Raw genomic sequence first — 21,767 nt, forward strand, 5'->3', positions numbered from 1 at the left:
AAAAAACATCACATCCCATGAGGCTTTGAACCACGCCTCCTCATAACAGCCAATGGCAATCAGTCAAAGTATACAAAACAGAGAGACACTTCCTTGTCTTCCTCTTTCTTTGCGAAAACCAGTCTATAAGTCCGAACGAAACATCACAGCAACTTCAACTCTCAACGGAGCGATAAACAGTTTCTTTAGAATTCTCAACGGAGAATATAGTCAACCAGTCCAAAGAAAAAACATCTTCTCATAAGGGGGATCCACCTCCAGTCAGAGTAGTACTTCAGATCTTGTTATAGTCCTTTCTCAGTCCTGAGATCAACCTCTTCGCCCACAGGAAAAGTCATCTCCAGCCGGAGCATTACTTCAATTCTTGTTAGAGTCATTTCCTGAAAATAGAAACAAGGTTGAAAAAAGGGGAACCCACAAACTTGATTCCTTAAGAGTGGGCAATAATCTGTTATGAATATAACAATACAACTTAACAGTTGATACCACTGTCTCAACGGGTGGGATAATCCTCGCCTCCGTGTCCTTAATAGAATCTAAAATTCTTGTCGCGATAGCAGTAAAATTTTGTATTCTATGTCAGGACCGGAGGCTTCTGATTATGCTGGTTCAAAGCTCATCAATAACAACAGAAGAAACATGCGATATAGGCTTATAATAAACCATTTTGGACATAGAATCCATCGACCAGTCAGCCGCTCTCAGAATATCCTCTAAACGAGATCCCAACATATACGCTTTAGAGGCCATAGCTCCCCTAGTAGAATGAGCGCCATAGATGGAAACATCAATGCCATTTTCTGACATCACCCATCGAACCCACCTGGCCAAGGTGGCAGCTGATACTGGTCTGTAAGATTTTTGAATTGCAATCAACAATTGCCCCAAAGGATCAGTCCTATGGACAAGTATGCGTTCCTCATAACTTTTTAGCCAATGCAAAACACATAATTTATTATTGTGAGGAAAAGCAGGATACTCTACCGAACGTGACATTGTTTTTGTCCGCCTCGTGATGATAAAAGAGACACCCTGTGGAGAAAAAAATTCTACCTGCCAGATCCAGAGCTTGCACATCCGAGACTCTACGACAGGAGATCAGACATAACAGCATAGTGAGTTTGGCCGACAATTGTTTTAAGGAAAGCGCCGGATTATCTGGTCGAAAACCTGGGTCGAGGGGGATTGGCCACTCTGACCCCTTTAAGCAACTTACACACGAGGGTATGCAGCCCTACTGGTTTACCGTCAATAGCGTCGTGGCCCGCCGAGATAGCTGATCTAAAATTGTTAACTGACCTGTAAGCAAGCCCTGATTCAGCGCATTCCAAAAGGAAATTCAAAATTTCAGTCACATCTGATCCCACGGGATCCACCTGCCGTTAAAGGCACCAACCCACTCATCGCTTCCATGAAGCTGAATATCGTTTTCGGGTGGACGGAGCCCAAGCCTGTCGTATAAAACTGGCAGCTGCCTGTGAAAAGGCTTTCAATGCTCTCGTGCCTCCTGAGAGCGTCCACACCATGAGAGGTAGTTGGTTCTGCAGGATCAGTGGGTGGCAAGCTCCCACTGGGTCCTGGAGAATCGTCGGGAAAGTCGGGAGTTGAAAAGGAAGATCCACAGACAACTCCAATAGTGTGGGAAACCACGACTGAGTCTTCCACAACGGTGTCACCAACACTACTGAAGCCGTCTGACGACGGACAAAGGCCGCCACTCTCGGGATCCGGGCAAACGGAGGGAAGGCATAATTCCTTTGTGGGCCCCAATGCTGAAGGAACACGTTCGTTCCCATCGCCATCGGGTCCGGTCTCTAACTGAAGAGCGTTGAGGCGAGAGGCAAAAAGGTCTATCCTGCAGGGGCCTCGCATACTCATGATCTACGCAAACAGCGTGGGGTGAAGCTTCCAATCGCTGTAATCTCTCAGGAACCTGGAGTTCCAATCTGCTACCTGGTTGAGCTTGCCCGGGAGATACTCCGCTATGACCGTGATTTTGTGATTTAGACAGAAATACCAGAACTCCTTCACAATGTTGACCAACATTTGGGACCTCGTCCCTCCTAACCGATTGATATATCTCACCGCTGACACATTGTCCATCCGGAGAAGGATGCAACAATTGCTCTTCAGGGGAGATATCGATCGTATCGCAAACGAGCCTGCTAACAACTCGAGGCAGTTGATGTGCAGCCTTAACTCGTCGGCAGACCATCGTCCGCCTGTGGCAAAGTCTCCACACCGAGCGCCCCAGCCCCAGCGACTGGCGTCGGATTTGATAATTACATCCGGAGCGGCGCCGAAAATCGCCCTTCCATTTCAGGCCGACATGTGTTCCAGCCACCACAGAAGCTCCTCTCGAGCGTCTGGAGATAAAGGAATGAGGTGGTCGTAATGAAACTTCTTCTGGATGTAGTGTATTTTGAGCCGCTGAAGGGCTCGATAATGTAGGGGACCCGGGAAGATGGCCTGAATGGAGGAGGCCAGTAGGCCCACGATCCTCGCCAAAACTCGCAAGGAAATCATCTGCTTGGACAAAGTGGATCTGATTTCCCATTTGATAGACCTGATCTTGGGCAGAGGGAGGAGAAGTTGGGCAGAGACTGAATGTATTTGGAAACCCAAGAATTCTATTTGTTGGGTCGGAGACTCGGAATCATCATTGACTTTTTGAGGTTGATGACGAACCCCAGATCCTGTAATAGGGACATTGTCCACTCCAAGTGAGTGAGCAGTAGATTCCGATCTTGGGCCAGGAGCAACATGTCGTCGAGATAGACAATCATGCGCACCCCCATCTCTCGCAGTCGGGAGACCACCGGTTTCAGGAGTTTTGTGAAAACCCATGGGGCTGATGATAGACCAAAGGGAGGGTACGATACCGGTACCATTGTCCTTTCCATTGAAATTGAAGGAATTTCTGATGAGAGGGACAAATTGGGACCGTGAGGTAGGCATCCTTCAAGTCCAACCGGACCATCCAGTCCTTTTCCAGCAATAGATCATTTAAAAGATGGATGCCCTCCATCTTGAACTGCCTGTAGACGACAAAGGGGTTGAAATCTCTGAGGTTCAACACAAGTCTCTGACATCCTCCTTTCTTTTGCACCAAAAAGACGTTGCTGCAAAACCCTCTGGGAATGAAAGATCCTACGGCAATAGCCTGTTTGTCCAAAAGCTCTTGAAGTTCGGAGTCTATAAAATTCTGTTCTAGAAGGGAAAAAAGGAGAGGTCGAGGAGGAAGCAGTTGGCCTGGGGGGGTCCAGAAGTTCTATCTGGTAGCCCTGAACTGTCTGCAAGATCCAAGCATCTGTGGTGAGGCGAGCCCAATTTACAACAAAATGCTACAATCTGCCCCCCAGGGGAATCGTAGGGTACACAGGACTTACCAGAAGACTGGGACTCAAAGTTTTTGTAGCCGCGGTTGACACCTCGGTTGAAGCGGCCCCTGTATCCACGCGATCTGGAGGGATAGAAACCAGCCTGTTCAGGCTCTTGGGTATAACCCTGGCGTCTGGGCGCGAAACCTCTTTGAGGACTGGGGTTGGAGTAGCGGCCGGTCGAGCGTCCTCTACTCCGCCCTACCAGAGACCTGATGAAACACTCTCTTCAAGGAGGATTGAGACTTGTCGAGTGAGGCAAAAGTGTTCACAAATTTAGCAATGTCCTTTACAAATTTGTCACCAAAGAGCTGACCTTCCGCCAGTGGGCCCGGTTCTGCCGTGGCCAATTCCACCAGTTGTGGATCAATCCTTAGAAGGACAGACTTGCATCACTCAGAAGCCAAGGCGCAATTGGCAATTGGCATTGCCCAGCATACATATTGCTCGTTGAGCCCATCCCGCCAACACCTGAGGGTGAATGGCCTGTTTCTTGCGCCTGTAGGGCTAACTCGAGAAATTTTGCTAAGGGGCCCGCAAGGTCAAGAACCTTATCTTGACACGCCCGAAGGGCGCGATCGATTCCTTTCTTGGGATCCTTTTTGTATTTTTTAAGGAAAGTGGTCATGGAGGAATCTATGTCAGGAGAAATTGCTACTTTATGGGGTAGATCGGGATGTGGGGATTCAGACTTTAGGCGGGCTCTCACCTCCTTAACAAAGCTCTTTCGTAAGTGGGTCTGCATGTACTCGGCCACCGCTGATGGTGGGACCCAGTCTGCAGAGCGAGGATGGATAATATCTGAAGGGTCAAACAGGAAGGGGGAGGTTTGGACAGGAGACGAAGAGTGTTTGCGCTTCTTCGTGCGTTTACAAGGTTTTGAGTCTAGAGAAGAGTCAGTGTCAATATCAGGACCTGAAGTGGTGTCCACCACTGGAATAGGAGAGGAAGGCTTAGGCGGGGGAGCCGGGGCGTCCGCGTGGGCCTGTTCATTGGATTTATAAAGTTTAGAGTAAGAGTGTGCGTGCGGCCAAGGGGTGCCAAGAGGCTCGGAAGGAGGGAGGGGGGTCGGAGCAGGACCAGTGGCAGCAGGTGAAGGGTTCGGGGTAACCAGACGATCTAGCTTTTGAGCAATAGGTAATAAGGCGGAGGAGAGCGCCTTATCTAGCTTAGCATCCAATTTTCTATCAATTAAATCCTCCATGGAATCGTCGTAATAGTACTCATCATCACCCTGGTCCTCACACGCAGCCACCTCCTCCTGGTAGAACTCGCAGTCTGCCATGCCTCAGGCGAATAACTTGTATTCAATCAGAAAATCCCCAGAGGGAGACTCAATTATCCAAGCCCAACCTCAACAAGCTAGGGTGTCAGCTGGGAGCAATGCCGGGACAAAAGGAGCCAGAGAGTACATAAGATCCCCACAGGGATTGCGATATAAATCTGCACAACTCAGGACTAATGGGGGGAAATACACCCTCCAGCCTGGGTGAGCAAGAGTTTCCAAAAATTAGTTGAAGGCCACCAGGCCTGGTAATGAAAGGTTACTGTTCAAACAACAGTCAAAACCCCAAACGCTGCTCAAATTAGCCTAATTAACGTCACCGGCCCGTACTCAGCTCCAGTTTTGCCTGCTGCGTTAATCCCCAATTCAGCCAGGGGCAGGGCGTCTCATCCGGCAGTTACAGGGAGTCGCGCGCGCGTCTGCACGCGTGCGTGCTCCCGAGACGCACGCCGGAAGCCCTTCTGGCCTCGGCGTGTGACTCGCTCCCTGGAAGGGGGGGCCAAACCCCTCCGATCGCGGACCGCGATCCAATACATCCGGCGGCGCCGGCAACAGCGCGAGGACAATGGGGGCAAGACACGGGACAATACTGCATACAGCGCAACACGCACTGGACAAGAAGATAGAAAATAGACACCGGTAACACCAACGCACCTAGAGCGCAGCGCGCGACTGAGGCAGCAAGCGGGCACCGCGCCGAGAAACCAAGCAAACGCCACGCATGGAGGTACCGCCTAGGTTAAAGCACTATCAATAAATCATGAACAATAAGAAAGAAAGACTCGTTATCAAAGAGTTTCAGATTCAATGTATACAAAAGAGAGAGACACCTATCTTGACTGCAGAGCAGCAAAGAAAGAGGAAGACAAGGAAGTGTCTCTCTGTTTTGTATACTTTGACTGATTGCCATTGGCTGTTATGAGGAGGCGTGGTTCAAAGCCTCATGGGATGTGATGTTTTTTACTTATGTAGTTCATTTTTCATTGGCTGCTGAGTTCAGTAAAGAAAGTGAGAAAGCATAATCAGAAGCCTCCGGTCCTGACATAGAATCCCTTCCACGGAAGTGGACGCCTATGTGCGCAGTGTGTACACCGAAGTGTTAAAGCCGCAGTGCGTCACAGCGCGAGCTGCCCCAGTCCCTCTCCTAGGCCAACTCCCCTAAAAAGCATGCAGAGGGACTCACTGGGAGGCAGCGGCACTGAGGCTTAGGGGTCGGGTCCAATGTAGTGGTCAGAGGCATCGTTCTCTGGGTCAGCCACAGTGCCATACCGTCCTTCCATTCCTCCCTTGAAGTCTTGTTTCAACTGTAAATACTGAGCGCTTAAACGGTGAATAGGTCACGCCACGCGGCAGCATGCTGCAGATCACAGGGTGCAGCGCCGACTCCTCAGCTTACAGTCTTCTCGCCACACAGCCACCCACGTGTAAGAGGTTCCACTCCCTTTTGCCAACGTCAGGATGGAATGGATAAATGGAAAGCCATTACAACATCACGTCTCGCGGAAAGATATTTCACGAGCACAAACACGGTGTCAGACGGTGTCCGAATTGCTAGATATAGGTCAGGACATTGATACACGAACCTATGAACAGGGCGGCAGTCCCTCGCGGGAATACCAGCTCTCGTGCACCCTACCTACATTATGTTTGAAGGAACAACTGCTCGCCCCCAAAGTACACATGGCTCAGACTGGTCTTCCACACTTAGTACAACTACACAGGAAATTACCACCTAAGGACTGGGCCACCAGAATTATGCGGGAGGGGACGACCAAATTATGCGGTAGGGCTGACTAAATTATGAGACATGGAAACACATTACGAGGCTTAATGCAGCATATTTTGTGATCGTATTTAATTTTTTTTTTTAAGTTCAAAAGAATTTTATTGGATAAGTAAAGGTGTCAATACATGAGAAAGAATACAAACATATCTCCAAATAGAGGAAAAAAAGTAAAACATAGTAATGAAAATATACAATTAATCAGAGGATAACAGAAGTATAAGGCTAAATAACAAAAAAAAAATAGCGCTGGTAATAATGAGCAACAAAGTAGCTTATATGAAAAGAGTAGTACAAGTGAAGAGCAATGTCACTCAGGGAGGCTTAGAGACCTCTTGCTGAATAGGTGAAACATGAGAGGAGCGTTTAGCACAGGTATCTAGATACAAGGTTACAGGAAGCCATAAATCATGTCGTTTAGCAGCTAAACTAAGGGGGTGCACAAAAGCAGTATCAAGCCTATGATTATAACAAACATTGTACCACCATGCTTTAAAAGAAATATTCGTAAAGTTTTTCCAGTTGACGGTGATTTGCTGGAAAGCAACAGCTAACAACAAGTCAACAATTTGCGTATTAAGATCAATGTCATCCCAACAAGGAGAAAGGCTTCCTAAAAAAATATTGACAAAAGAGAAGGGAGATGTAGTGTGGAATATGGCATTGATTTGGGCCCAAACTAGTGTCCAGAAATTCTGCATGAAAGTGCAAGAGAAAAGCATGTGAAAAAGAGTGGCCTTAGGAGCAGAACAGGACCAACAAAGATCCGGTGTAGAAGAGAATCTCTTATTCAACACCTGGGGAGAAAAGAGAAGCCTGTTGTATATGAAAAAAAGAGTTTGTGTAAGAGAGGCAGCTCTAGACGTCTTGCGAAGTTTGGTCCATAGTTTATCCCAAAGGGAGGTGGGCCAAGAAATGACAAGGTCAGATTCCCATTGTTCCTCAACTTTGGATTTTGGCCTAGGTGTGAGAGTCGCATGAAATGAGTGGTATATTGAGGAGGCTGTAGGGTGAGTGCGCAAGAAGGAATGAAGCTGTGAGGTATGATTTGGAGTATGAGTATGCATGGGGGGGTTAGAGAGAAGAGCATAAGTGGACATGACTGCATTTTTAAGCGTAGGATACTTGCAGGCAAAAGCACGAGGGAGATGGAAGTGTTGGCTGAGAACGGAGAAGGATAAGAAATCAGAATTAGAGAAGAGTTGAGATACCCAGATTAAACCCCTCTGTCTCCAGGTTTTCCAATAAAAAGGCTTGCGATTGATGGTTATACTGTTGTTGTGCCAGATGGTGGAATTGAGAAACTCTGCTGTAGAGGAAGGAGGGCCTGGAGAGGCGGAAAGAAGCAACTTGGCTGTAAATTTGTGAATAGGAATGGAGGAAAAGTGAGGCTTACGAGAGAATGAGAGGTATTCAGCCAAAGTGAAAGGGGATAAAGAGAGCCGTTCAATGACAACCCATAGTCGGGACGGCTCAGCAGGGTCTTGCAGCCAATGGGAAGCTTGCCGCAAAAGGAATGCTTTGTGGTAAGCGGGAAAATTCGGGAAATTAACTCCACCCTCTGACTTGGGGAGTTGCAACCTAAGCAGGGACATACGTGCTTTTTTGCCGGACCAAAGAAAGGAAGAGAGAATGGTGTTGATTTTCTTAAAGAACTTAGCAGGAATAGGAATTGGGATGTTGGAGATGGTGTAAAGGACTAAAGTGGAAAGCATCATTTTAATCGTATCCAGACGACCCCACCAGGAAAGGTATAATGGGTGCCATCTGGAAGTGAGGTCGGATAATTTCTGGGCGCATTTATTGAGACACAGCGAGACAGTGTCGGAGAGGGAGGGGGTAATGTGTAGACCTAGATATTTTATGTGTGAGGGGCTCCAGGTAAAATTGGATGCCATAAAGTCCGGTTTAAAAGTGAACTTAGTAAGGGGTAAAATCTCACATTTGTCATTATTAAGCTTATAACCTGAAATCTGGGAGTAGTCATGGACTTCAACTAGGAATGCGGGAATAGAGGTTGCGGGGTTAGACATGAATAATAGAATGTCGTCTGCGTAGGCAGCAAGTTTAATATTAGTGTGGGAGATTTGGAAACCGTGTAAGTTGGGATTCTGACGAAGCTTTGAAAGAAAAGGTTCTAGGGCCAAATTAAAAAGAAAAGGGGAAAGAGGGCATCCCTGACGAACACCCCTACCTAGATTAAAAAAGGAGGAAACTAGACCATTGGCGCAAACCGCCGCTCTAGGACTGGAATAAAGGAAGGAGATAAAAGAGATGAAATGTGGGCCAAATCCAAACCATTTGTGGGCGGAGAAAAGGAAAGTCCACTCCACCCTATCGAACGCTTTTTCTGCATCTAGGGCAATGGCTGCTAGCGGATGTTGGAACTGTGGAGATTTGGAAAGCACATTAAACAAAAGTCTGGTGTTATCTGTGATGAAGCGACCTTTAACGAAGCCAGATTGTTCAGGGCCTAGCAGTTCAGGAAGATAAGGGTCTAATCGAATGGCGAGAGATTTGGCGTACAGTTTGTAATCAATGTTGACCAAAGAGATTGGTCTGTAATTTTTACAATGCTGGGTGTCTTTGCCTTCTTTGGGTATAATACAAATGTGGGCGTCTGAGAATGTACCTGAGGAAGAACCATTTAATATGAAGGAGTCAATAAGGGAGTGGAGTCTGGGTAGCAACAATTTGGAAAAATGCAGATAAAATTCAACTGTGAATCCGTCTGGTCCCGGGGCCTTATCCTTCTTGAGTGACTGAAGTGCTGTGAGTAACTCATCACCGGAAATTGGTGATTCAAGGGCAGATAAATCAACAGGGAAATTGGAAGGTGGTTGGATGGTGGCAAAGAAAGTAGCAAGAGAGTGAGCAGTGGGGTGCGTCTCAGAAGAATAGAGTTTGGAATAAAACTGTGAGAATTGCTCTAAAATATCAGCATCTGTATGCTTTAAATCAGAATTAACATCATAGACAGATTCAATATTCAGTTTGTTTTGTTTGACTTTTAAATAATTGGCTAAGACCTTCCCCGCCTTATTTTTACCTCCATAGAATTTCGAACTGGATTTCAACAAATACAATGAAGCATCCTCAGTGGATTGTTTGTTAAATTGCATCTTAGCAGCAATGAGAGCAGTCAGACTTTCTTGCGAGTGGGATGTATAGAAAGAATGCTCTAACTGTTTAATCGTACAAAGGAGGTCACTGGTACGCTTACGAGCATTCTTGCGTTTAGTAGCCACAAAGCTGATAATAAAACCTCTAGCTGCTGCTTTATAGGCATCCCAAACCACGTGGTTAGGCATAGTGGGTGTGTCATTAATGGTGAAAAATTCTGTGGTGAAATCTACAAAGGAGGCGGAGAATTTGGGGTCTAGGAGTAAAGTGTTGTTAAATCGCCATCTCTTTGGTCCAGTGGGCTTGGGTAAGATGTCAATGTTTATCAAAACGGGGGCATGGTCAGAAAATAAGATGGGGCCTATATCAGCGTGGGTTAGGGATTGGGACATATGGTGGGAAAGGAAAACATAGTCAATACGCGACTGGGAATGGTGAGTCGGGGAGTAAAAGGTGAATTCTTTAGAAGTAGGATTGCAGAGACGCCAAGCATCAATAAGTTTATGTTGGGAAATCGCTTGAACGAAAAGCTTGTGAGATTTATTAGGGACAAAAGGTACCTTGGAGTTTCTGTCTAAAAAAGGATCAAAGGGGAGGTTACAATCACCTGCTAAAATAAAATTGTCATCAATATATTCAGTGATACGGGAGGCTATTGCGCGCCAAAAAATCTGATCACCACCGGTAGGGGCGTAGATATTGAGGAGGGAGAGAGGGGCGCCCTTTGAGGAGAGTTTGACGTACAACCATCTACCTTCAGGATCTGATTCAGAAATCAAGGGCAAATGAGCAAAAGATTTGCGAACTAATACAACCACACCGTTTCTCTTACCATCACCCGGAGATGAGAATACAGCACCCACCCAACCTCTCTTAAGTTTAGCAGCCTCAGCGTCAGACAAATGGGTTTCTTGTAAAAAGGCGATGTCTACATTCAATTTGGCTAAATGGGAGAGGATTTTTTGTCTCTTGATAGGCGAATGCAGACCTTTAACATTCCAGGAAACAATTCGAACTGACATTAAGGATTAATCAAAAAGTGGACCAATTGGAAGGCAGGACAGCAGGGAAATGCCTTGCAGCGAGCAAGGGCATAGGAGAAAAAGAGAATGAGGTGAGAACTAACGTGATGGAACAAAGGTAAGAGAAAAGATGAGAGAGGAATCAGCAAAGCCATAAAAATAGGAAAGAGCCAAGAAAATAGAAAGAATGATAAGAAGATACAGTAATTCTTAAAAATAATGATAAGTAAGGTCCAATGGAGAATCAAATAGGTAAAGGGAGATGAATACAAGCAAGAGAGCCAATATACAATGAGGGGAAGAGAAAATGACGAAAGAGAAGTGGAGAAGAACCATGGAAAAGGTAATGACACCAATAAATCTAAAAGCAACGAGGGAAAAGGTGAGATAAGAAAATATAGAACGGAAATAAAACATGGTAAATAAGGGAAGAAGAGTACTTACGAGGGGTAGCATGGGAAGAATACAATCAGGAACTGGGAACAAACGGAAACACACGCGGAGATGAGGGGAGGGAGGTAGGGCCAACTGGGAGAGGCAGGGCATTCGGGATGAGGGAAACGTCCAACCAGAGATAACACAACGGAACGTAAGACAATGATCTGTGAAGGGAGAAAAAGAACATGGTTAGAAACTCGAACACAACGAAGATAAAAAAGAAACATATGACCAACTGAGGGGCTAGAACAACACTATCAGACGATAAAATGAGAAATATAATCTTAACTAGAGTCATACAATCTGAAGAACCTGCAAAAATAAAGGCATTAAAGCAGAACAAATTAGAGAATCAAATTGCAACTACAAAGACAAGTCATGTTGGGAGGGAAGAGGGACCAGCTATTTCCATGTCATGTTGACCACATGAGTTCAGGAAGCTTCGAAGACGCGCTGGATCCTCATATGTCGTAGTCTTGTTATTATGAGTGACCTTAAATAGACAAGGATGAAACAATCCATATCTGGCACCAATGGAGCGAAGATTGGGTCTCATATCAAGGAAGGCCTTGCGACGGTTTGCAGTGGTCCTGGCATAATCCTGCGCAAAGAACAAAGTGGAACCTGACCATGTGAGGCGAGGAGAGGCTTTGGCGGCTAAGAGGACTTTCAACAAGTCTGTGTACTCTAGAAAGTACATTATTACACCTCTAGGCTTCGTTGACGTGGAAGGAGAGGAGGAAGCTCGACCAAGCCTGTGGGCACGTTGGATGTTTAGTGAGGTGCCATCAGGTAGGTGAAGAAGCTTCGGGAGAAAGGACTTGAAGAAACTGATGGGATCATTTCCCTCACAACCCTCCACCAAGCCGTAAATACGGAGATTGTTGCGTCTGTTGCGATTTTCAAGGTCCTCCACCTGCTTCTGAAGAGAGGAAATCTGCGTGAGCATGTGGGGGACCTTAGTCGCAGAGTCCTGAAGAGAGGAAACGTCACGCTCCACCGACGATACTCTTTCATCCATCGAAGCCCAATTGTCAGTGAGAATCTGCAACTTAGCATTAGTCTCTTCCATGTAAGGGCGCAAGGCCCGAATCTCTTCGAGAAGCAACTCCATAGAGATAGGTGAAGAGGGCTTAGGAGGCGAGGGAGGGTCTTTTTTTAACCTCTTAGAGTTCGCTTTTGCTGAAGATTGTGAGGAGATGTCAGCAGTCGACGCCTTCTCAGTTGAAGCTTCCAAATGGGCTAGTGCCGTGAATAGCTTGGAGTTTTTAATGAAATTACGCTTTTGAACTCTACTGGAGCAATCCGCCATCAGCACGCCTATGGAGCGTGAGGTCTTAAGATATCCTATTGCCCGACTCAAAAAGAACCAGGCCGAAAAATTGGACTCATAGGTGTTGGAGACTGGAATCCTAAAAATGGCCGCCTTTCATGAAGAGAGGCGACAATTCCAGTCAAAACATGCAAGGTGATTGTTGTCTCAGCGACTCGACTAATAAAAAAAGCAAAAAAAAAAAAAAAAAAAAAAAAAAAAGCTCCAAAGGACAGATTAGCGTAAAGGTGTGCCAGATAAAAAACTGTAGACGTTAGTATCAAAGGCTAAAGTCATAAGATGGCCGCCGTGCATGAAGAGATCAAAAAAATTCCAGTCAAAGCCATGAAGAAGGGCAACATTGCAGAAGAAAAGTAAAGAAAAGTCACCTTAGGTTATTGGTCCGTCATAATTGTGCCTCAGAGGGTGCTGGGTTCATTTGAGTGCGAACGAGGCATCCAGGAATCCCATGCGCGCTAAGACGTGCTGCTGAAGCGTTCGCGGGCAAAAAAAAACAAAATGGCGGTCGCGGCCGATGACGAGCCGCGACCGGAGGTAAAACGAGCTACAAAATCCAATATAACTGTGCCTCATGAACGAAAGGGGGATGAAAGTGAGCCTGGCATCTTCCGGTGCGAAGGGCTTCCCTCCGTTTTTGGTGACAGGTACGCGAACCGCCGGTGTCCTCCGATTCGGACGGAGCCGTCACCCAGACGCCGCCATCTCCTACGGGCGCCTAGCCACGCCCCCGTATTTAATTTTTTACCACTTCATTTTAACATGCTAGCAATGTCTGGGCAAAAGGTTCACTGTGTTAGTATCAGTTCCACATCCAAGCTGCAGCCTAACACGAACCAGATTCCCTAAATGTTCTATCTTGCACCTTGACCCCTGAGAGTGTTCGAGAACGTTTGTGTTGCACTGCTTGTGGGATACAGTAAGGCGCAATTTGTGAATAAACAAAAAGCCTTGGCGCACCTTTGGCTCCCGCTAGGGTACATATAGCTTTGGAGGTCTTGTCAGAATTCCAGCACAGCTCACTGACTTACCTTGCGAGGCACATGGACAGGTTGTGTGGGAGCTCGTGCTGCACCGTTGTCTGGAGCACCTCAAACCTACCACCGTTCAAGTAATGCTGGACAACGGACAAGTCACAAGATTATGAGCAGAACAAAGACGGTGGTACTATCGCTTGTCACGAAGTGCCAAAATATGAGCCACAAATGTGGAACGGTTCAAACAGGTACACCAATGCAAAAATACAAGTGAGCTACGTAAAAAAAACAACAAAAAAAAGAAAACACGGCCGCGAGTGGTGCGCGCGCCATTGCGAGCCATATGTCTTCAATTATCGCGCCCGTGTCTGGGCACGATAATTGAAGACCTATGGGCTTTAGTGCATGTAACAGACACTAGTAGGCCATGGGTGGAGCAATGCGCCCGCCTTTGGCCTATTGCATGGTCTGTTAAAAAAAAAAACACGCGTGCAAAACCCAATAGCGGAACCCAAAAGGAAAAGCACACGCACGAGCGTGTGCGATTCCAGGGTCCATTTCTAAACCCCCTACAAAACGGCTCGCCTGCTCGAACACTGCTGCACAGTGCATCACGAGGGGTGAGCACTAAAAAACTTCACTTGTTTGCTAGGATACCTGAAGTTTGAGTATTTGGAGCGCAGAAAGGCAGTGCCCAATTTGATGCAAGACGGCAATTCAAATCTGCCCCACAGTTCACTAATAGAGCACTGCATGTCAGCAGCACTCTTCCTCATTGGCACGGCTGACGTCACGCATATATATAATGACAGTGCAGAGTCCAATTAGGTGTTGCGCTGTCATTAGCTGTGCATGTGACATCAGGCATGGCAACGACATGAAAAAATGATGCGGGATGTGCAAAAATATTGAACCCGAAGGAAAGGCTCTGGAGTCTGGGGATGAAGCCAGGGCGAACTGTACCACTGCTGGCAGCAGCCAGAATGGTAAATGTGTAAATAATAAAACACCATTGATGTTGTGTATGCATGCAGTGCCCTCCACCCTGAAGAACCACTCAGATATATATTTATTTTTTAATGAATTTTTATTTGATCAAAAAAACATACAGAAAAAGAAAACATACAGGCTTGCAAAGGCACTCGCTATCTTCACAGTTACATCCACGTCAAATGTGCATAGTTCAATTTGGTGTACAGAAACATTTTTTATACACTCAAGATGTCACATCCTACACACTGATATTCAGTGCGTCCTTATGATGAGTTTGTAAATATGTCGTTAATGGCACCCAGTAGTCTTTAGGTTTAGGTCCTGTAGGAAGTTCTTCCACATAAGTCTGTAGTGTGTCCCAACAATCGATCATGTCCTGCATCCATTGCTCGCATGAGGGACATTTCTTACCATTCCAGTACATAGATATTCATCTCTTCGCCAATAAAAGAGCCATTACACAGAATATAAGTTTTACCGATCTTACATTCGTTACTAGACTCAGTAAACATACCCGAATTGTACAATCTATTTTGACTTCCAAAATAGAACTCAAAGTTCCAATTATCTTTTCCCAGTATTCTCTAATCCGTGGGCAATGATACGCTAAGTGTATTAAATGGGCATCATCAGCTTTACATCTTTTACAACATGCATCAGAGCGGAGCCCACATTTCTATAGCTTAGTCGTGTATAGTATGTTTGATGAAGATATTTGTAATGTATAATTCTCAAGTTACCATTCGGGACAAGCATGTCTGTTAATGCACAGCAAGTAGCCCATTCCTCCTCTACCAGGGAGGTCTCCAGAACAGATGACCATCTCTCCTGCACTTTGTGTATTACCCGATGTGTCAGCCTGTAACAGCACATATAGTTTGGTCACCAAATTTCTATTGTGCGGAGTAGTTATAACCATTTGTAGTGCTTGGAGTGTTTCCGGCTCCGCAGGAAAAGTCGGATAGTAATCTTTAATTGCTCAACTCAATCTATGATAAGCAAATTTAAAGAGGAGAGTTTGATTACTAATGTAATCTATGTCATCGAATTCTACAAAAACCCCGTCGGCATATAAGTCTCCCATCACATCCTGTCCAACTTGTTGCAGCAGTCTCATACTCACTTTTTCCTGAGTGACTGAGAGGGCTGGATGATGTTTAGGGGCAGTGCTGGAGCATAGAGTGGTAGTTTATGTGCTAATTACCCCATTCGCTGCCAAGCCAGATTTGTAGTGCGAGTAGTGTTTATTTCTTGCTTCAGTACAAGTGGGCGGGAATGTGGTAAAATATGTTGAAGCGATATTGGGTGGGCATCTCCATCTTCTACAGCCATATGAGGTAGATATTGCACTGGGTGATACCAGTAGTGTGCATATTGTGCTTGCACACAGAGGTAATATAGCAGGAAATCCGGAACCTTAAACCCTCCCTTGGAGTATGGCAATGTTAATGCACGCAGCTCAACTCGTGCTTGCTTACGCACCCATATAAGGCGGCTCACACTCGCTTTCAACCTTTGAAACACAGCGTTTGGTGGGGGAATGGGGATGTTATTGAAAAGGTAACTTGGGGAGTATGACCATTTTTACCAGAGCCATTCTATCCGCCAGGGATAAGGGCAACCGTATCCACCGTTCTATTGTTTCCTCTATTTTACTAATGGCAGTGCCATAATTGGGCCTAATAACCACGGCAGGGTCTTTGTGATACCAAATTCCCAAATATTTGATGGAGTCTCGTTGCCATTCCAATGGAAACTCTACAGGGTGTGGCATCGTAACATCCGTAAGGGGATAATGGTGGATTTAATTCCAATTGATTTGTAGGCCCGAATGTCTACCAAATTTTATGTATTCCCATAGAATGGGTGATACATTTATATGAGGTTCGCGAACATAGAGGACCATGTCATCTGCATATAAAGAGATATTTTTAGGGCGAGAAGGAACTGTAGGGCTGCGGTTTTGTGGTGTTGCCTGAACTTACAAGCTAATGGTTCTAGCATGATAGCAAATAATAAAGGGGAGAGAGGACACCCCTGTCTAGTGCTCTGTGTGATTTGGATCATGTTAGATACATATCGATTTACCTTGATATGTGCCACGGGTTTCGCATATAATATTTTGATCCATTGCAGGAGTATCGGCGACATGCCCATTTTTTTGCAGTACCGTAAAAAGATATGGCCATTCGACTGAATGAAATGCCTTGGCAGCGTCTAATAAGACCGCAGCCGCTTTGAGCTCCGGATTAAGTTGGTGGGATAATGCAAATAGGGTGTGTAAATTGTGGGCTGTGGAGCAATGGGGAATAAATCCTGATTGGTCCGGGAGGATAATATTAACCATAAGGGGCTGGAGGCGTTTGGCAATCAGCTTGGCCAGTATTTTTGCATCCGTGTTTATTAGAGACAACGGGCGGTAGGACTCACAGATTTCAGGGTCCTTATCTGGTTTTAATAGTGCTATAATCATGGCTTCCCGAAGTGTGGGTGGGAGGATCTGCTGTCCCCATACATGTTCACAAGGTGAGTTGCTAAACGGTCGACGTATTCTTTATAAAATTCACCTGTAAACATGTCAGGGCCCGGCACTATCCCATTCTGTAGGGTTTAATTACCTCTGTGATTTCTTCAATGGTGATGGGTTGAGCTAGATAGTCCCATTGGGCATCTGATAACCAGGCTATTGCAATATCTTCCAAATATTTGAGTACTTCAAGCAGGTCAGCCGTGTTTCGCTAGGTATACATCTCCTCATAGGTTGTCGTGAAAGCCGATAGAATACTCTGTATGCCATACTGTGCAGTGCCCTGCGTGTCTTGAATTTTAATGACCATATGTGGGGTATGGTCTTGGGAGATTTTATCTGCTAGTACGCGACCAGATCTGCCATCCTCCCCATAAGTTCTTGCTACTTGTCATTTCAAGATGTATTTAAGTTCACTATCTGCAAGTTCTTGATATTCTGACATTTTTCCCAGTATATCAGAGTTATGGGTATGTATATATTCCTGCTCTAGAATTTTTTGTGTGTCTTCACATTTGGTAATTTGGGTATGTATATCTTTTAATATGCCCGCATTTGTACTAATGCACACTCCCCGTATTGTGGCCTTGAAGGCTTCCCACAGTAAGCCAGCATCATCTACTGAATTCTGGTTTAATTGGAAATATTCTGTGATGGCATTTTGTATAGAGTCATTATAGAGTGTATCTAGTAGGGCTTTGGCATTAAAGCGCCAGATGAACGGTGACGGTGCATACCTAGGGATGTCTAAGGAAAGCCGGATCGGGTTATGGTCCGACAGTGTTTTTGGTAGGTGCTGTATGTTGCTTATCCATGTATTAGCTGTTGTGGTCATCAACCAATATTCTATGCATGACCAGCTATTATGTATAGAGGAGTTCTGAGTAGCTGCCAGAGTGTGCAAATTTCATAACCTCCACACGTCCGTCATGTTGCATTCTCTCATACCATCTCGTACTACTTGGACTGCCCTGGTATGAGGCTCTTTAGTCACACCTGAATGGTCAAGTGTATCATTAAGGGCTAGATTGAAATCCCCTCCCCACAGTGTTTCCACCTCAGGCAGTTCTCTCAATTTTGATCTAATATCATTTAAAAATTCCAGGTCATCTATGTTCAGCCCATAGATATTTATTAGCCTAATGTGTTGGCCCCGAAGTATCCCTGTGACTATAGCATGGCGACCGCAGTCGTCGATAAGTGTTTGGTTCACAATAAATTGTACTCCCTTCTTTATTAGGATTATAACACCTCTCGAGTAGGTTGAGTATGATGACACAATGGTATGCTCGGCCCATCTATGTCCCAATCCACACTTGGTCGCTTTTGCCAGATGTGTTTTCTGTAATAGGGCTATGTCGATTTGATGTCTATCAAGGAATGCAAACACCTGATGAATTTTTTGGGGGCCATTTAACCCTTGAACGTACCAGGTTAACAAATTGACTGGAAATGGCTTTACATTACTGCCTGCTCTGGGTCATGAATTACTATATACAGCAATTTGTACACCTTGCAGTTTTGTATATACCGTCTGTGGTAGTTTATAGTCTGTTGTACATATACGCATCTGTTAATTCTACTCTCGTCTGCATTGTGCCATATATGCAGGTGCCTGAAGTAAACTACATAAAACATTTCCCAAATCCCCCTCCCACATTGGCATCCCAATTATGCCAAAGACAGAACCCATAATACAAAAAAAACATTATACCAACTGTTGCAGGGTATACCTACAGGGGGCCGCTAAGAGCACGCTATCTCATCCGTGGGGGCGGATGTGGTTGGGTAATGTATATACGGAAAGGACCCCTGTTACAAAATCTGTGGAATTACGTGGTCAGTTAACAATACCCATTGATCCAGAGGCTTATTGCCAATTACCCAATCGTAAGTTAGAATGAAGTATCCTATATATACCAGTTTGCCGTTTGTGCAATAAACTGTTTTCAACATCTTATATCATCCAAAGTCACTATCAATTTTATAACAGCTGAGGTGTAGACCAATATAACTGAATATCTATGGCATACAATAACACCATGTCACTTCTGAATCGTATGCGTAGCTTATTCATAATAGCACCATATGCCCTGCTTATCAGACACACTTTATAACCTACTTTTACCATGTTGTCCCATTGCATCAGTCTGAGTCCGGATCAGCAGAGGAGTGGTCTGCTTTCTAATTTTTTGTGGCAATCAGCTTGACAAAGTCATGTGCTGCTTTAGGTGTAGTCAGTATTTTAGTACATCCGTCATGTGACAATTGCAGTCTCGCTGGACAGAGCATAGCATATTCAATGCCCATCTCTCGCAGTTTCTTTTCACAGGCGCAAAATCTTTATGAGCCGTCTGAACTGTCATTGTGAAATCTGGGTAGAATGAGATGTTGTTGCCGTGTTGATTAATTTGTTGCTTTTCCCTTGCCAGTCGTAGTATCGTATCCATATCCTTGTAGTTAAGTATTCGGGCAATGATGGGTCGTGGCGGGGCTCCTGGGATCGGCTTTGGCGCAAGTGATCTATGTGTGCGTTGAACTATAAACGCGGGTGAGAATGCCTTGGCGCCAAAAATGTCACGCACCATGTCTTCTACTAATTATTCAATTTTCCCTGTGTTGGCACTCTCTGGAATACCCGTAATACGGACATTGTTACGCCGTGAGCGTTCTTCCAAATCTTCGTTTTTGTTTTTTTATGACTTCTAGCACCTTTTCCATCTCCAGGCATTTACGTGTTGTAGTGTTAGACTCATCCTCCACCACTGATATTCGTAGCTCGACATCATCCAGGCGTTAACCCTGTTTATCAAGTTTAGCCGCCATATGATCGACTCTATGAGTAAGAGTGTCAATTTTGCTGTCTATAGCTTGTCGGCTATGTTGTATAGCTTTTAGGGTATCTTCCATTGTTGTCTTTTTGGCACTACTAGCATCCAATTCAGTATCCGAGTGAGCTGACATGTTCCTAGGAGTCCGGCGCATGCCGAAGGACAATTTGGGCTGCTGCTTATCTGGTTTGCCCATCATGGAAAGTGTGTACAACAATATACTTCACAGAGAGTACTAACCTGCCGTTTGCAAAATACTGTTCTGGTTATTTTGGCAACTAGCACAATAGCGATTGTCTCTGTGGTTGTGAAATTCTATGGCGTCAGAAGTGTTGTGCTTGTATAGTTTGGCAGATACAGTGTTCATGACAAACATATACTGGTTGCTAATAGAAGTGGTTAGTTGCCGGTGTAACATGGGGCCTTCGACGGCGCACAACATCCAGCGCATCCAGCCGTCCCACACTATGTTGGAGAAGTTTTAAAACTGTTGCGTCCGTTACCCCTGTTGTCGGTTCAGAGTTCGAGTAGTAACCTATATCACAGTGCGACAGCTCATGGGTACCCCCATAGACACACTCGTCAGATATATATCCACTGCCATGTAGATTATTGGATGTTGGTTATATGGCCTATTATCATTATTGCTTCGTTCTGATGGGGGCCGGGATCGGAAGAAGGGGGCACAATGTGGCTTCCAATGAAACGAACTGGGTTTTATGCAGGGGAGCGATCCGGAGATGGACCCATCTTCCCTTCGGTAGTTATTGGCTCCCTGCAAGGCAGTCACATTTGCTTAAGGAGCCACAACGTGCTTGTAGCGCAACTGCGCTAATCGTTAATCCTTATCACGCCACGCAGGACTGGCGCACCCACCTTTAGTGCCAATGGTGTCCTCTGTGCGCAGCGCAACTCCTCAGCAGGTCTTCTCCATGCGGCCGCTGGCGTCGGATCTTCAGCCTCTCCGGTACTCCGCGTCGCAGCAATGTTGTCGTCTGGGGCTCAGCCGGTAGCAGTATTCAAAGCGTTACGGGCATCATGGGGAGAGACGCCAGCAGTGCAGGGCAGGGCGCGAACGTATGAAGGCAGGCACACCTGCTGATCCGCCGGTTTCACTGCGGGCCGCTATCAGTCCAAGCGCGCCACCATTTTGTTTCTCCGCAACAGTTCAGCAGCCTGCTGTCTCCGGTCAATTTTCCCAGGCGAAAACTTGATTTTACTGCACATCGATGTTGTTGCTGTGTAGTGCTGTCATTCCGCTGCCGTTTTCTGTTAGTTACACGCTATAGTACGCGCACAACGAAACACTCACTCCCCTTCACTTCTGACACCCCTCATCGCCCACTGGGCCCAAGAATATCCAAACATCGGTTATGTTGTCCAAGGCGTAGATTTTATTCACATCAAATCATATAAATCTACACACCCACTAGGGGAGTAAAGTACTACTTGGGAATATATCAACAGATTTTGCAACACCCACATGTCAAAGGCAGTAAGTCATTAGGCATAGCATTATAATTGATTTCAGCTTCGCAGTACACTTGTACTTAAATTTGTTGGCCGACTCGGCCGACCCACTCAGCTGAGCACCTTGCGCCGGCAGGCCCCAATGCGCTACAGCAAACATTGTCACATGTCAAAGGCAGAAAGGAAATTAGTCATAACATTGTAATTGATTTTGCTTCGCCATACACATGTACTTAAATTTGTTGGCCGACTCGGCCGACCCACTCAGCTGCGCACAATGTGCCGGCAGACCCCAACGCGCTACAGCAAACATTGAATTGCTTGAAATACTGGGCACCGCATAGCGCACCGGCCCACCGAGGTACCTGAACACAGGCAGCCTCCCAAAGAGTCCACACAATCCATACGTTGCGGGATAAGGCAGTAGAGAGAGGTCCACCAGCAGGCCGTCCCCTCCTCGCCTATCCACTGCACAGTTCCATCGTACCCCCTCTTGGGATTCATCCAGTCGCTGAACCGCCATTGCTGGGCATGCCCCCTTTGGCGTTAACTGCCAGCGCTCCGCCACAGGGCGAGAAGGTCCCTGGCGCACTCGCCCTCCCCCCTCT

At 45.9% G+C, this 21,767-nt stretch overlaps 1 long non-coding RNA gene across 1 annotated transcript in view; it reads right to left on the reverse strand.

The window, feature by feature from the left end:
• Positions 1-11,196, reverse strand: part of LOC146854843 (uncharacterized) — a 28,657-nt gene extending 17,461 nt beyond the window's left edge. The window contains exon 1 of the long non-coding RNA XR_014981227.1: positions 11,038-11,196. This is a non-coding gene — a long non-coding RNA (uncharacterized LOC146854843). The remainder of the gene's footprint in view (positions 1-11,037) is intronic.
• Between the last annotated feature and the right edge of the window lie 10,571 nt (positions 11,197-21,767).

This window comes from Triturus cristatus, chromosome 4_1, assembly GCF_964204655.1.
Source record: "Triturus cristatus chromosome 4_1, aTriCri1.1, whole genome shotgun sequence".
NCBI lineage: Eukaryota > Metazoa > Chordata > Amphibia > Caudata > Salamandridae > Triturus > Triturus cristatus.